Source organism: Phoca vitulina, unplaced genomic scaffold (genome assembly GCF_004348235.1).
Source record: "Phoca vitulina isolate PV1807 unplaced genomic scaffold, GSC_HSeal_1.0 scaffold36, whole genome shotgun sequence".
Lineage (NCBI taxonomy): Eukaryota > Metazoa > Chordata > Mammalia > Carnivora > Phocidae > Phoca > Phoca vitulina.
In genome coordinates, this window is record NW_022589739.1 from 4,749,829 (window position 1) to 4,766,151 (window position 16,323).

The 16,323-nt window shown below is 45.9% G+C and overlaps 1 protein-coding gene across 9 annotated transcripts in view; it reads right to left on the bottom strand.

Moving 5' to 3' along the window:
* The window catches only part of TEAD1 (TEA domain transcription factor 1), a 259,319-nt gene that overhangs the window by 192,077 nt on the left and 50,919 nt on the right, over positions 1-16,323 (bottom strand). Inside the window, exon 1 of one of the 9 annotated variants that reach the window (XM_032427317.1) lies at positions 8,403-8,788. The exons of the other annotated variants lie outside the window; for them this stretch is intronic. The gene's annotated coding sequence lies outside the window, so the exon portion shown is untranslated. Of the gene's footprint in view, positions 1-8,402; positions 8,789-16,323 lie in introns of those variants that run through there. 9 annotated transcript variants of the gene reach the window in all.

The window sequence follows — 16,323 nt, forward strand, 5'->3', positions numbered from 1 at the left end:
CAGAGGCCACTGGTTAAAATCTTAGTTATCATCACTTCAGCAGTCTTTTCTTAAATTCATTAAATTCCCTAATATTTTATTTTTTTAAGCTGAAATGGACAATTAATGAGAAGCACTTACCATTGGGAGGTAACAGGGAGCTGTTCCCACCAAGTTGTTCTCCACCAGGCACAGTGAGTTGGGTTAGACAAAGACGGACATCATAAGCAGAAGATCCATACACCGAGTACTAACACCCGTGACACCGGCGCCCCAAGGGGCAAAGCTATCTGCTTAAATCACATGAGAGTTTAAGGACTCTCACATCATCAACTGTAATTCTCAGGAAGCTAAAGCAAAAGTACCAAAATGCTAAAATCAAGAGGTAAACAGAAGAGTCAACTACAAACTAACCTGTGCCCCAATCGCCCTGGTATTGGCTTACCTCTGATACCAGTAAATGCAACATTCTAGAGCCAGGTGTATTGCTTTGCTGTTGGAAGCATGATCTCTACTTTATCTCTCCTTGCTAACCTGAATTATTTTCTGTGTAAGGGAATAGATAACCAGTGAGTGGAACAGAATTTCATTTCCTCTGAATGTTTTCATCTATCCTCTACTGCGGATGCCAGGGAAGGAACACCAGCCAGGAAAGGGAAGAAGAACAAACCAGAAGCCTGTAAGTCAGACTTTGAAAACCAAAAAAGAGCTAGCCTGGATGTATTACAGCCCCGCCCAGCCCAGCCGCTGGGATGGTGACCCAAGCTGGAATCAGCTCAAAGGCAAGGCCCATCCACATCTCCACTACGGAAGAATATACACCAAATTTCAGGTCACTATGGGAGCTATTTTTGACTCCCAATATCAAATACAATGGCAAAAGTTTAAGGAAATACCTTGTTGTAGTAACTGAAAATAATATTCACAGCTAAGATTTATTTAACACTACTGTGTGTGAGGCACAGGGGTCATGAAGACTTTATTTTTATTATTTCTCCTAATCCTCATCACAACTATGTTAAATGTAATATTACTATCCCCAGTATTCAGATAATGAAAAAAATGAAGTTTAGAAACATTAAGTCATTTGTCCACTTCTCAAACAGAGATATCCAAACCCAGATCCACCTCACCTTGAGCCCAAAGTCTGTTTCTATGACACAGTGAACCTCCCATCGTTGCAGGTAACCAAGGAACAGCTGAGAGATCTCTTAACAGGGATGCTGTATCGGAAACTGGAGTGGGGAGAAGGATGTCAGGGAAGGTACAATCTAAGCTTGGATCCATGACAGATGAAAACAGACTGCCTACTGTATGCGGGGTCTATACTACGTGCTTACAGGACAGGGGTTTCGGAGACCCTGTGAAGGAAGCGAGCACACAGAGCCGCTCCATTTTTCTGCTCACAACAAAAGGCAACTGCAAAGCAAGGCCGCAGAGTCCAGACTCTGGTCACGGTGAGCCCAGCGGCACATGGCGAGCACATTTCCTTCTCCCTCCCCACAACACACCCTCGAGGCTGCAAGCCTAACCACTGCAGCACAGGGAAAGAGTTCTGGCCCTTCTCTTTCTAAATTCCCTGCCCCTGAACTTTTCGCCAACACAAAGCTGGTATTCACGGTAAATAAACGATTCAAATTTGTATTAGAAAATATCGAGAACACAACCAGAAAAGGAGATGAATGGACAAGTCACACAGGAGAACAAGTATGTGACTGCCTCCCTTGGCGAGGAGAGGGAAAGAAGGACAAATTCCAGCGAGCTGAACGTGTGACTTTAAACCTCCTCATCAGCAAAGCCGTAAAGCTGGTAGGAAGATCTGCAGTGAATAGCATACAGGGAATATACTAGCGCAGTAGTGGATGAAGATCCAAATGGCTATACTTATCAAGAGCCTCAAAGGCTTAAATCCTTGGACTTAGTAATCCTCACCCTAGAAATCTACTGAAAAGAGAATTCCATGAAGAAAAACATCAGGATCACAAAGATACACATTATAGAATCACTCCTAATACTATGAACAGTGGAATGACTAAGAAAATCACAGCATGTGAATGCAAAGGAAAACTGTCTCCACTTATAAGAAAAAATGAAGAACAGACTGAAACATTAGGGAAAGCTTCTCAAAGATCCCTGATTTTAAAAAGCAAAATACAAAATTGTGTGTTTATGTATGTATTATAAAATATACATTTGTATATATATGTGTAAGTATATATGAAATTGTATGCATAGATGTATTCATATAGATTATTAAAATACATTTATATGTATTATGTATACATGAAATTGTGTATGTGTATATTTATAATTACTGGAGTTTTATGCCCATATCTACAGAAATAAAGTAACTGAAATTTTTTAAAAAGAGTTCTTCTCTTAGGAGGGTGACATTACAGGTTTTTGTCTTATACTTTTTTCATGTTCTATTTCTGTAATTTTTAAGAAAGGACTCCAATTTTTTTTAAGAAAATTTAAATAATCAGCTACAACTTGAGACATTCGAGCACGTGAATGCAAAAAGAAAGCTCAGAGGTCATACATATGTGGACACTTGAATGCTCTCTATCGCCAGGATCCACCAGAGGCCAATCTCCAACTTTCTATGTCTAGTCACAAGCTTCAAATACAGACACACAGATGACCGCCTGGTTCAGGGAGACCTGAGGACTTGATGCTCCCCCTTCCATTACAGCCACAATCACAGTAGCTAACCCTTAACAGACTGTGGATTCTGGACCCGGCCCCACCAAAAGCACCTTATATGTCGATTCATTTACTCCTCATAACAATCCTATGCGGAAAGTACTATCATGACTCCCATTTTGAAATAAGGAAACCGAGATACAGAAAGAGAAAATAAATTGCCCGACCTCACTCAGATAGATGGCAAAGCCAAGATCTGAACAGAGACTGACTCTGGAGTCTAAACTGATAACTACCAACCTAGACTGCCTGTATGTAGACAAGTCTCCCATCCACTGTTCTGCTGGTACATCTTATCCAAAATGTCTTTCCTCCCCTTAGCCACCTACAAAGCACCCACACATACTTCAGAGGCCAATTCAATTGCCACCTCTTCAGCAAAGCCTTCCGCAGAGCTCCCATGCAGCATTAATAGGCACGGGGTTTCAGTTTTCCATGAAAAGTTACAGAGATGGGTAACAATGACGGTAGCAGAACAAAGTGAACGTACTTAATGCCCCTGAGCTGCACACTTAAAAATGGTTACGATAATAAATTTTTGCTATATGCATTTTACCACAATTAAAATTATAGATAAGTAGGCAGGCACATAGGTAGGTAGGTAGATAGGTAAAATGGAACCTCTAAGCAAAGAAATCAGGTCACGTGAGAGCATACCTACAGTGGAATCCAATCATAACTCTCAATGCTAGAGCACTCACCACCCCACAGATGCCGCACACATCACACAAATGTCACATGCATCTCTCCAACACTCTTCCCCTTTCAGCAGGGCTATCACTCCCTCCAGGAGCCTTCCTGGATCCCCAAGCCCAGTCTGGGGGAGGCTGGTCCCATGCGCCCACACTATCATGCCCTCGTCCCAGAGCACCCTTGGAAGTGCCCATCAATAGGTCTGTGCCCCCATGTCGAGCTCCCTGAAGGCAGCACCCTTATCTTATTTGAGTGTGTCCTCAGGACCTGGCGCAACACATACCACCTTTAATAAACACTGACTCAATTAATTAACTGCTGGAAGAAGGAGGGGCTGGAATAGTGCTCTGGTTTTCAAAGCTCACATACAGGGTTGTCTTGAAGGGTGATTAAGAAGACAAGTCAATGCTTGCACAAAACCCAAAGATTCTAACCTAAAACTAAAAGGAAGAGGGTCCACTTGCAGAGATTCCCAGAGGCCCCCTGCCACCTCTATTAGATATGGGGGATTTATGTGTGAACAGGTGATTTTCAGCATCGACAGCTCCCACGAGTTAAAGGTCCATGCCCATCTTCCGAGGCCCTGGGCTGAGACTCAGGTGCCAGGTGCAGTACAAAGGCTTAGGTCACCTCTTCAAATTCTCTTAAGGTCAAGTTTAAATGGCAGTTTGATTAATTTGTCAGGCACCTATTCTTTGGGCTAAAATCAGAAAACATTCTTTAAGGCTGCTAAATCTTTATTGATCCTGAGGGGTCAGCTCAGAAGGCAGGGACAGTAATTGCCTGTTCTTTGCATAGTGCATTTTCCATTCTTTAAGGCAGCTGGTACAAGCACGGTATTTTTTCTTGTATGTGTTTCTGCTACAATTACTTATTCGCCCCTAGCGCCGTTCTGCTCGTCACCTCCAAGTCTACTCTCAGCCCGTGCGCCACACAGGAGAACAAATTTTTGAATTTGCTACTGAGCAAAGTACATTTCCTTTTTTCCCCTCCCTCTCCAATCACTGAGCAAACTGTAAGAGTGAAGCAAGCATAAGGCAGGCTCATCGTGCTGGAGCCCCACAAGGCAGCCAGCCCCCAGAAGACACAGAACCCCAACTGAAGAGCACAAACGACTTCCAACGTGACTTGAGTTCAGCTTTAGGGAAACCCAACATGGGACATTCATACATTCGGGTGACGCACAGCTCCAAACAGGTCATGCTGAAATGACAAGGAAAGTAAACGCAAACGTTAAAAGACACAGCTGCTTGTGCCTTGTACGGAAACCCTTGACCAGTAGGCAAAAATCCATGCCCAAACCTTAGGAAGAAATGCCATAGGTAAAGGATATTTGAGGATCCGAGACAGAGGAGCAGAGACTCAGGGCATTTTTAAAAGGAGATAATTATTATCCCCTTTTATTTTTTTGTTTAGTCTTCCATTTATGTAGTAGAACCATCCTTATTATAGAAGTTCAGTGAGGGGCGCCTGGGTGGCTCAGTTGGTTGGGCGACTGCCTTCGGCTCGGGTCATGATCCTGGAGTCCCGGGATCGAGTCCCGCATCGGGCTCCCTGCTCAGCGGGGAGTCTGCTTCTCCCTCTGACCCCCCCCCCCATGTGCTCTCTCTCTCTCTCATTCTCTCTCTCAAATAAATAAATAAAATCTTTAAAAAAAAAGAAGTTCAGTGAATTATGGAGACACAAATGTGTCAACACACAACCTTACTGAGGAGCTAAGCCTGTGCTAGGTAAGACAGGACACAGCCATAATAAGACCTTGAACAAGTCCTTTTCTTCCGTCAACAAGGGAGCTGAAACAGGACTTTTATTGGTAGCTCTCATGTGTAATATTCTTTCTACTCCATTCAGCTGTCTAGCAGAAAAGCAGACTTCTGGCCCATGCATGACTGGATTGTCCAAAACATGAATCTTTTTAAAGTGCCATAAATATTATAGACCATATTATATATACTGGCCATATTATACATATATTGACCATATTATTTATGTTCTGACACCATTCTTTTTTTTTTTTTTTAATGTTTTATTTATTTATTCATGAGAGTCACAGGGAGAGAGAGAGAGAGAGAGGCAGAGGGAGAAGCAGGCTCCCCGCTGAGCAGGGAGCCCGATGCAGGGCTCGATCCCAGGACCCTGGGATCATGACCTGAGCCAAAGGCAGATGCTTAACCATCTGAGCCACCCAGGAGCCCCTGACACCATTCTTTTTTGAAGACACAGACTATTTCTAACAAAATAATAAAGGATGGTGATTACTGGGGCACCTGGGTGGCTTGGTCGGTTAAGTGTCTGACTCTTGATTTAGGTTCAGGTCATGATCTCAGGGTTGTGAGATTGAGCCCCAAGTAGGGCTCTGCACTGAGGCTGAAGCCTGCTTAAGATTCTCTCTCTCTCTCTTCTTCTGCCCCTCCCCGCTCTCTGGGGGTGGGGGGGAGGGGATGGTGATTATAATTTTTAATGGCACTTTCTGCGATGCATGGGTGGCTCAGTCAGTTAAGTGTCTGCCTCAGGCTCAGATCATGATCTCAGGGTCCTAGGATGGGGCCCCAAATGGAGACCTGCATCTCTCCATCAGCTACAGGCTCAGTGGGGAGTCTGCTCCTCCCTCTTCCTCTGCCCCTCCCCCTTTCCTACACTCTTTCAAATAAATAAAATCTTTAAAAGAAAAAATAAAAGAGAAGCTTCATTTGACTATCTCAAAGAAATGTTCCCTGCTTTTTTTTTTTTTTCCTGCTTTACCTATGGTATTTCTTTGCAAATGGTATCAAAATCAAGGTTCCAGCTGGAACCCATCACATTCCATAGGACCAACAAATTTGACAAAAATTCTGTATTTAATTAATACTTCAAGCATCATCCAACAAGCTTTGAAGATTACACCTTCATCTGAAACAGAATACAGTAAATATTCATAGGCACAGACCTTTTTTTAGATTTAAAGAATCACTGATAAACTATATGTTCAAAGGAAGAGAGATAATCACCTCTACCTCACTTTACAACTAGAATTCAACAAGATCTCTAAAATTCTAAATAAAATATTTCCAATTTTCATATTCCTTCTTTAAATTGAATTCATTTTTATTTTAACTTACACTGCTACCATGCAAACCTGTCTTTCCTGAATAGTTTGTTCTAGGTGGGGCAGTGAAAAAAAAAAGGATTAGAAAACAAATAAGCTCTTTGGTCTAATAGACTATAAACATGTTCACGTATTCTGGTTTTGATCAGAAATAATAAAGGAGAGGAAGAAAAAAAAGATGCACTTGGGATTCCGGACACTGTGTGGTGATTCAGAGAGAGACATCTAAGAGGCAAACTATTTGCCAGAGTAAACCAGTATCACAATCATCTTAACATTTTAAAGGAGATTCCTGTTCGCAATTCACACACACTGACGAAGCACCTGAAGGACGGCCTCACTGACTTCTCTAGGTGTCTAGATAAAGCGTGGCAAACTTCGGTCGGGCTGACTGAGCCCCCCAAGGGGTAGGTACGGACTGCTCATAACTTAGTTGGGTGTCAGGAAACACATGCAAGCATTTATTCAATCAGCCTTCAACTTCAGGCCAGGTTCCGTGCTGGAGAGGCGAAAATGGGTAAGCACCATGCTCCTGCCTCAAAGACCTCACAGTCCAGTGAGAGGCGGATGTCAGCTGCAACCCCCGAATCCAGAATACTGCATGGTACACAGCAGGTGCCCGAAAGATATCAAGTAGGTTAGGAGGCAGGGAGGGCAGGCAGAGGCCTGCCCAGAGAGCTGCAGTGTGGCAGGGAGCCGGGCTCTCATATGGAAGCCTGGCTTTGAATGCACACCCACCCACGGCTCTGCAGCCGGGCACCGGGCTGCGCGTTCAATGCCGCCACACCTCAGCATCCGCATGTACTCCCTCCCTCAGTGCTCATGAGATAACATACATGGAAATGCCTGATATGGCAAAGACCAGGAAGGACAGATCCTAGTCTGGGACAAGGACCAGGCAGGACAGAACCACCACAGTAGGATAAGATCTTTTTTCCTACTTCTTCCTCTCCCTTTTGTAATCCTTCCTGTAGAAAGGCCCTTCTCCAGTACTGACTCAGACAAGACTCAGAGTGAACGAATCAAAACCGACGCGGGGCAAGGGGTGCAGAAGGAAGAGGCTACCATCCTTTGGAATGAAAACCCTGAGTGGTTCTACAGTGGAAAAGGGGGAAAGGACTCCCAAGCCAGACACCTGAAGCACCTCGACTTCTGTCTTCTGCTGGCTAGACTCCTTCTCCAGACAATTCTTGACAATTAGCAGGGGTTATTGCTCTCCCCCGCATCTCCTCATTTGCATGTCCTTAACTGAATTAAAGTGCCTGCAGCACATTAACACTTGATCAACATAGAAGAAAGGCTAAACCAAGCTTAAGTATCTCAGCTCTTTTCCTATTTTAAAATATCGTAGGTGTGTGTTGGCGTATTTCTATATAGCCAGTTGTGAATGCACGTTTGGCTGTGTCTGTGTGTACATTCACACACGTGCATGCGTTATTTAAGTAGGTATGCATCTGTGTATAAATATAAACCAGGCTTCTCAGGGTTGAGGGAACTGTGAGAGATCCTGCTTGTATGCCGAGCGAGGCAGGACAGGTAAATTGTGTGTCCGCCTCAAACACCTGCAAGCTCATCTTGCACAAATAACTAAGGTTGCAACCAATGAACCAGTGAAGAGGCCCTTAAGTTTCCAAGACAACCAGAGGGGCAATGCTGGAGGGGCTCAACCTCCCTGTGGCTGGACCCAGCCCCTAAAGAACCCCTCTTCTCTCTCTTCCCGGAAGAAAGCTTTCCTTTTAGTAAACAAGAGCCTTTGTCCTAACCTGGATCCCTAAACCTCTTGAGGGGTGGGAGGCAAGAGCCTCAGAGCTGCCTTCAGTCCTAGAAAAGACCACAGCCACACCAGGGGAGCTGGAACAGTCAGGCTCCTGCCCCTTAACTCTCTTGAGGTTAAGAGATGCTGCGAAGTTGACGGTCATCCAATTCCATGGGCCTTTACCTAGAAGCAGCTGTGTCCCAAGCCCTGGGCTCAGAGATTACTTCTCGTACTTCGTGTGTATTTCACAACAATCCAAGAAGGCAAGTGGGGTGGTATCACTCCCCTCTCACAGGTGGGGGAGCTGCGACTCAGAAACACTGATGGGCCCGAGGAAGGCCCCAGAGCAGGTAAATGCAGGAGCTATCACGCTGTCTCACACTGCAGATCTGGCTTCAAGAGTACTGGCTGCAGGAGACGAATGTGAGCTCCCGGGTTCTGGTTTCAGTTCAGCCTCTGATCGAAGGGTAATCAATCAATCATGCAGGTCTTGACTTTGTGAGCCTTAAACTCTGACAATATAAAAAGAAAAAGAGAGGGCATCTTTGGTTCTACAGCTCACAGAACGGAGTCAGATAAGAACCCTCTATATCATCACTGTTCAGCACAATTCTCAAAGGCTAGGTAAGGTGGTTTTCTGTCCTCAGCTCTCCCACCAAACACCATCGCCCCTGCCATCCCTTGGATCCCAACTCAAGTTTTCACTGTCTCAGGCATTCACGCCCATGGTGCCCCAAGGAATCCCTCCATTGCCAGCCTTTCTGGAAGACATCAAGATCCATCTCAATAATTAGCTCAAGCCCAAATAGCCAACCCCCAAGCAACCTCAGCAGAGTGTCTGAACTTATCTTCCTTGCACCTGCTTCTTAGTTTTTGTCTCTTCAACCTCGCCCGGGGACACAGCCTGAGACTTCTCTGTACTCATCACTGTGATACCAAAACCATGCCCCATCCCTCCCCGGAGTTAAATCAAAACAATTATTCACATGGCAACATTTTCTGGGTATCTGCTAGGTCACATATAATAACATGCAAGTAGGAACTGGGTTTTTTAAGAGAAATAACAGGATAATGGTCTCAGCCCCAAGGAACTTGCAATCTAGTAAGGAAGATGGAGATGTAAAGGATTGCTGGGATTTGCTGAATCATTTGACACTGGAATTTGCCAGTGACTGGGAGGTGGAAGGGACAGTGACTATGAAGAATGAAAGAGTCTGCTCCTGATACTATCTTAAAGGATATAATGACCGGCTGACTTTAACGAGGTGGAAATTTAATAAGGATAAATGTCAAGTCATGCACTTAGGTCCAAAAAAAAAAAAACCCCAACTCACAAGTATAGGGTAGAGAAAATCACATGAGAAAGTCTTAAGGGATTGGGTTGCCCACAAGCTCAATGACTCAGTGTGATGAGGGCTGCTATAAAAGCTAATGCAGTATCAGGCTGCCCTGATTAGAAATGCTGCATTCAGAGTAAGAAAATAGAGATTTCAAATCTGGACCCCAGAGACTGTAGAGGGATGAATGGTCACAAGTGAGCACATTCCAGAGATCAGTCAGGAGTGTGAAGCCACATCCCAAGTGGGGTGAAGATGAGGAGGCTGGGGAATGAATACCTTAGGGGGCCACAAGAGGCACCTTCAAACTAGTCTTGGGCTTGACCATCCCGTTTCCAGAGGGAATAAATTACATATCTCATTACGACATGTTCCCAACTGCAATGTCAAATATTTATTGGTAGGAAAGATGGTAATAAAATTCTCTTTACAAGACAAAGAAAATTATAAATTATTATGCACAAAATATTATTCGTTCTGTAAAAACAACAACATATACACACATCAAAAACTGCGTTAGCACCTGTCTGGAAGACCATGTAGTGTGAAGGCAACAACACGAAGAGTGGTGAGATTATCAACACGTTTAAATTTTCCTTTTGCTTCTCTGTATTTTGCTTCTCCGTATTTTCTGTTCCATAATAAACATATATTGAAAAATGTGATATGAAAAAAGAAAATCTAAATGGGCTAGCATATGAAAAGAGCAATTAGGCTCTTCCTCTCTGGCTCCAGCACGAGAGGGGGTAAGGATTGAGGAGATCCTGTCTGAGCTCAACGTTAGAGGAATAAATGGCCCTTTGTTGTAGAGTGAGCTCCCCATCAAAAGAAATGTGCCTCTAGGAGGCATTAAGGCTCTTTGGGAATGCACTATAGGGGAAGCCTCCATGAGTGCAGGGCTCATTCCTCCTAAATGACCTCAAGGTTCCCTCTAATCTATATACTCCAATTCCTTGATGGATGCTTGAGCCATCGGTGCTCCAAAATGCACAATGCGTCTATTTCTCTCCTATAGGTTCAAATGCTCAAGCAAGATTGTAGGATCTACCTCTCTGCTCTCTCACCAAGTCAGGGCCAAGTGGAGTACAGTTAAAAGGATGTTCAACTGGGAATCAAAGTGTTCGGATCCCAGCGGTACCACTGGAAAGAAGAATAGGGCCTCGAACGAGTCACTTAAACTCTAGAAGCCTCAGTTTCCGCATCTGCCAAATGGCAGTAAAATGTATACGATTTCAAGAGGTTCTGCCGACATTTCAAGAAAAAGCCTGTGGGATTGCTTTGTAAACAATAAAGTGTTATCTATACAAAGGAAAGATGACACGTTCTGTCAAGCTCAAGCTGGATGGCCAACTGACAGGGCCAGCTATAGGCATCCCACTCCACCGGAAGCAGACACAACTCTGATGCCAAGACCCTATGATCCTACTGCACTGTGGCCCAAGCAGCATCTGCACGGCAAGGCCCTCTGGTCCTTCCGCTTCCCCTGACCACTTCTCATCCCACGGAGTATAATAATGAATTGCTTTTTCTCCAGCATCTGAGGATGAGTCTTGATTTTTCACTATGACTACAGGTTTTTTAAGAGGAGGATCAGGGCCTCTGCCCTCATCCACGATCCCTGGTGCTGCTGGGAACTCATGAAAGACGTACTGGTGATTTGACGGAACTCTCACTGAGCCCTGCTACTTACAGTGTAGCCCGTGGACCAGCACCACTGGCGCCATCTCAGAACGTGGTAGACAGGCAGGTTCTCAGGGCCCTGTCCCAGACCCACTCAATCAAAAGCTGCATTTTTAACAAGATCCCCAGGTGATTCACATGCTAACAAGCATGCAGCCATCAAGAAGCCAGGGGAAGACCTGGGTCAGGCTCATCCCACAAGAGCTCCAAGGCCCAGAAAAGGACCTCACTCATTTATTTACTCATTTACCCAGTCACACACTTGTTCAACAACTATATATGAAATTGCTACATCATGCCAGAAGCCTGTCTAGGTGCCAAGTTCTGCTCTGACCAGGTGTAACTGAACGGTAAGGCTGCTCTGGTATCAGAGAGAATTTTCCATTACAGCTGCCTGCCCACAGAATTCAGCTAACAACTACTCAAGTCCCTCAGAGTCCCAGCTCCTCCAAGCCTGGCCCAGCGCCTCAAATGCTTTGCAGGTGTCAGGGCTGGTATCTCTTCACGAACCACCGAGAAGCCACCCACACAACAGCCACGGCCCAATGGTCTGGGCAGAGCCCCTGTTTTATGTCTGCAGGTGCTACATTCCAAAAGTACTTCTTCTTATAAAGCATGGCAGGAATTCTACACTTAGGGAAGAAAAGAGGTTAAAGAAGGGCCTTGTTTTTCCCAGAGGAGAGGGGAGACTCACAGAGAGGTTTACATTTTTAAAATGTATTTATTTTATCAGCCACATGCTTGCAAGTCAAACATCCCCTCAAAGACATTTTGCAGAGATATTCTGGGAACACACTGGAGGCAGCTTATTTATGTGCGGCTATTACAAGACTAGCCCAAAGGGATGAGTATCAGATGCTATCTCCCGCTGAAATGACCGTCTGCCTGCCTGCCACCCCTATGCCAGGTCAGAGCTACTTCATGCCCCTCAAATCCCCCCTGCTTGGCCCTGCCAAACTGCCTCTGCCCCACTGGTCCTCGGAGAGCCTTGCAATTAGCCCGGGTCACTCCTGATGGAGGACGGTTGTTCACGCCACATGCTCTACACCATCTTTGGGGGTCTGTAAATGGACAACGAAAAGCATCACTAATGTATATACGGGTGCAAGATTAATCTCGAACACTGTCACAGTGCTGGAAACTGCAGAGGCTGGTAGGATCCCAGGCAAACTCAGCTCCTTGATTTCCCTGCCCAAAGGGGCATCCTAAGAAGGTGTGCTGTCTCTTAACAGCTGACTCTGAGCTCCCACCTTTGCTATCTCTCAAGTCATCCTTTGAGTCACAGGATTTAGCAGTTAGGAATGCTTACCGCGTCTCCCACAGTCCCCTCCCTTGGCCAGGTAACTGTTTCCTTCCCAACGGTGAGCATTTTGAGGGCAGGGGCTGTGCTCTGCTCAACACAGCATCTCTGGAGCCCAGCAGATACACGACACATCCAGGTTTCCATAAATAGTGATAGAAGGTCAATGCGTTCAACAAGCATTTAATGAGTGCTGAGTTTTAAGATTACAATACAGGTATCCCCTACCTTCCCAAAGTTCAAGTTATGCCACTTTGCTCTTATGAAAGATCTACTGAGCACAGTAACGGTTTTTCTCGTAAAAGTGAAAATCCTCTTCGGATTTCTTTTGCTTGGTAGGAGAAAACAGATATTGGTATGTCTTTCCTAAAACCAAAGTAGCAAAACATGAACTTTCGGAAATCGGGGAATACTCTGCTTAACGCCATTTCTGCTTACAAAAAAATTCACAGAAACCCTCTACTTTTGGATGGGGGTGGGGGAGGGGCAGAATCTGTACTAAATACCAGAAGATAAAAAAGAAAGAAATGGGAGAGCCCTTAATGGCCTTTCGAGAGGAACAAAACAAGAAACAAGGACTATGAAAGCCTGGATGGAAACTCCAGTGTGAGGAGTGAGGGAATTCCTGGGGCCGAGCAAGCCAAGGGCAACAGAAATGGAATTTTCTTATCCACGACATCTCACACAGATCCACCCCCAGTCTGTAATTCATTGTGTACGGAATGCATTTCCCACACACCAGCCTCTTATTCTGCCATCGGCCAAATGTTTTTAATCTTTTAAACTATCAGTATACTGTATGGCATATATACCGACTCCATCCTAACCTGTTTCTTCACAAGGAGAGCCCCAGTTCATAACGAGATGGGCTTTTCACGGGCATTCTGACTCCATTGTCTCCCCAGCTGTCAGGGCCACGTGAGAAAGAAGGGCAGGGAGGTACAGAAAGGTTAAGGACTGCCCCCGGTTATGCCCTGGGACCTGAATCTCACCGCTTCCCCCCCAGTCTGTGTTCTCAGCAGCAACCCACCTCCCCTCCCAGGCCTCTCTTCGCAGCTAGCATCGCTGCCCAACAGAGAGGGAGCTCAAGCCACATGTCGAGGTACGTTTTCGAGTCACTCATTAAAAAAGGTAAAAAGGAACTGGTGAAATTAATATCAGTAACTTCTTTTATTAACCCAACATATCTAAATGTGATTTCAACCCGTAATCAATATTTAAAAAACCATTAATGAGACTTTACATTCTCCTTCCAAACTAAGTCTTTGAAGACCAGCGGTCAGTGTATATGCTTCGGGGGCCACCTCCATTCAGATGCCACCTGCCGAGTGCTGAACGGCACCGGGGGCGGGTGGCGACCATGCTGCCCCATGAGGGCCTCAAGTGCACATTTCCTACACAGGCCTGCTGTCTCCAAGCACACAGAGCCTTGTTACTGGCACGGACTGCTGTTGGGTCTGAGAATGGGGAGGCCCAGTGTTCGGTGTTCAAGGACAGTCAGTTCTACCCTTCAAGTCTCGTCTACGGCCATACCACCCTGAACGCGCCCGATCTCGTCTACCCTTCAAGTCTCACCGGAAGTACTGCTCCGTCAAGGAAGCCTTCCCTGCCTATGCCCTCAACAGTCCTGTGCACCTCTCCTCCGTGCCGGGCACCCTGGCTTCACACGCCGTAGCCCTAGCGGCCATACTGGAGGGCCTGCTCGGCCATGTTCTCCACCACTGTCTGTTCCTTGAAGACAGGACTGTGTCGGCCTCACTCACAGCCCATGCCTTATCTTCCGGCCCAGCACAGGCTCGACAAACATTTGCCAGATGCATGGATGGATGGTCGGATAAATGAATGGAATTCCTCCTAACAGAACCTCTCTCTCTCCAGGCCACAGCTTCCTTGAAGTAGAAGCCCCATGCTTCCTTCCAGCTCTGCAAGTCAACCATGATTTGTGTGGTGGCCCTAGCCATTCTGTTTAGCCCTCCACGGCACAACCAGCTCGGGCCAGCCATCTGACACCGGAGGGAACACTTCTTAGGTACACTGTAGAGTTTCTTGCTCTGCAAAATGGGGCAATGTAAGTTGCTTTCCAGTCTTCTGAAAGTATCCTGGGAGCTATTCCACAGAAGTAGAGACATACACATATTCTCTCATATAATCCTTTTTTTTTTTTTTTTAAAGATTTTATTTATTCATCTGAGAGAGAGAGAATGAGAGACAGAGAGCATGAGAGGGAGGAGGGTCAGAGGGAGAAGCAGACTCCCTGCTGAGCAGGGAGCCCGATGCGGGACTCGACCCTGGGACTCCAGGATCACGACCTGAGCCGAAGGCAGTCGCTTAACCAACTGAGCCACCCAGGCGCCCTCTCTCATATAATCCTTAAACACCTTCCCTGGCCGATCGGTTATCTATTTCTTACAAAGAACATGTTCAATTTTGTCCTTAATGAATCAATGTCATAAAAAGATCACAAGGTCAGGTTTTCGACTCTAAAGTCCTGGTTTTCATCACCACTACCTTTCTGCCAGCTAGCTGCTTGATCATCATGTTATTTAACCTCTATGCACCTGGATCTCCACATCCATAAAATGGGGATAACAATATAACCAGCTCAGAGCTGTTGTAACACCAGAACGCCTTATATACTCTACAGGGCCAAACAGATGTTAGCTCCTATGTAAACTATTTCTTCTGAAGCATGTCAAAGTCAAGTGACAGAGTCACCCACAATTAACAGTCACAGCCAGGGCCTAGGCCTGGGGATTCGCGCCAAGACCAGAGAGAACTCGCAGGCTAACATCAAACAGGCCCACATCCACAGCTTCACAAAGCCAAGTCCCCAAGGGGGATGGATGCCTGGGGATGTCGGGCAGGAAGCAGCCCAGAAGGGCTGGCTTCCCCGAGGAGCAGGACTGCCTACTGGAGCATGACATAGGACCTTTCTATCTCAAAAGGGCAGGGTCTCCACTGAGCGAGGGGTCCTGCCCTCAGTCAGGCCAAGCCAGGGAGCCAGAGGAATGGCTTCGTCCACCTCTTCTCTCATTCTCCTGCAGTGTTTTGGAGGCCCCTGAACTTTCCCGAACCGGTTATGCCTATTTCAAACAGGAACTAGGCCCGCATGTACGTGCGCGCACACATATGTGTGCGTGTATGCATTTTATTATTTCAGAAGAAAGCACTCTGCAGCCCGAGAATGAGTCATCAGTAATCCTTGTCAATTTGCCAGCAGCCTGCCCCTCTTCATTACAAACAGAAAGATAAAAGCCCTTGCACATTAGCTGGCATACGCCTCCACAGACAGTACAAATAAATTAATTGTGCCTCATCTCAAACAGCCCAAGAGGTGTGCGGGAGGGGAAAATGCGCTCCGTCTTGTTTCATTAACAAATTAAACTGAAATAGAGCTGCAACCATTCTCTGATGAACATATACTCGGGTCCTGCACCAAGAACACGCTGCCGCCCATTTGGGGCAGCATCACCCCAGGAGAGAGCCCCGACCCTGACAAACCGTGTGTCTAGCATAAGAGAGCAAGAGTCTTGCCCTTTAGTCCTACCGTAGTCCTGGCAGGTGGGGGTGACCTCAGAGGCCACTGTAAGGGTGGGTGCCTGGGGGACAAGACTCTCCCATCAAATCCCAGGTGCTGTTGCAAAGGGAGGGCGGTGCAGTCATTTACCCCAGGCAAATAAACAAACCAGTTTGGTGGCCGTGGTATGTGCCCAGAGTGAAGGAGTTTGTCATCAAGCAAACTCTGTCATGCTGAGGATGGTGAGCATTCCAGAAAGAACAAAGTTAT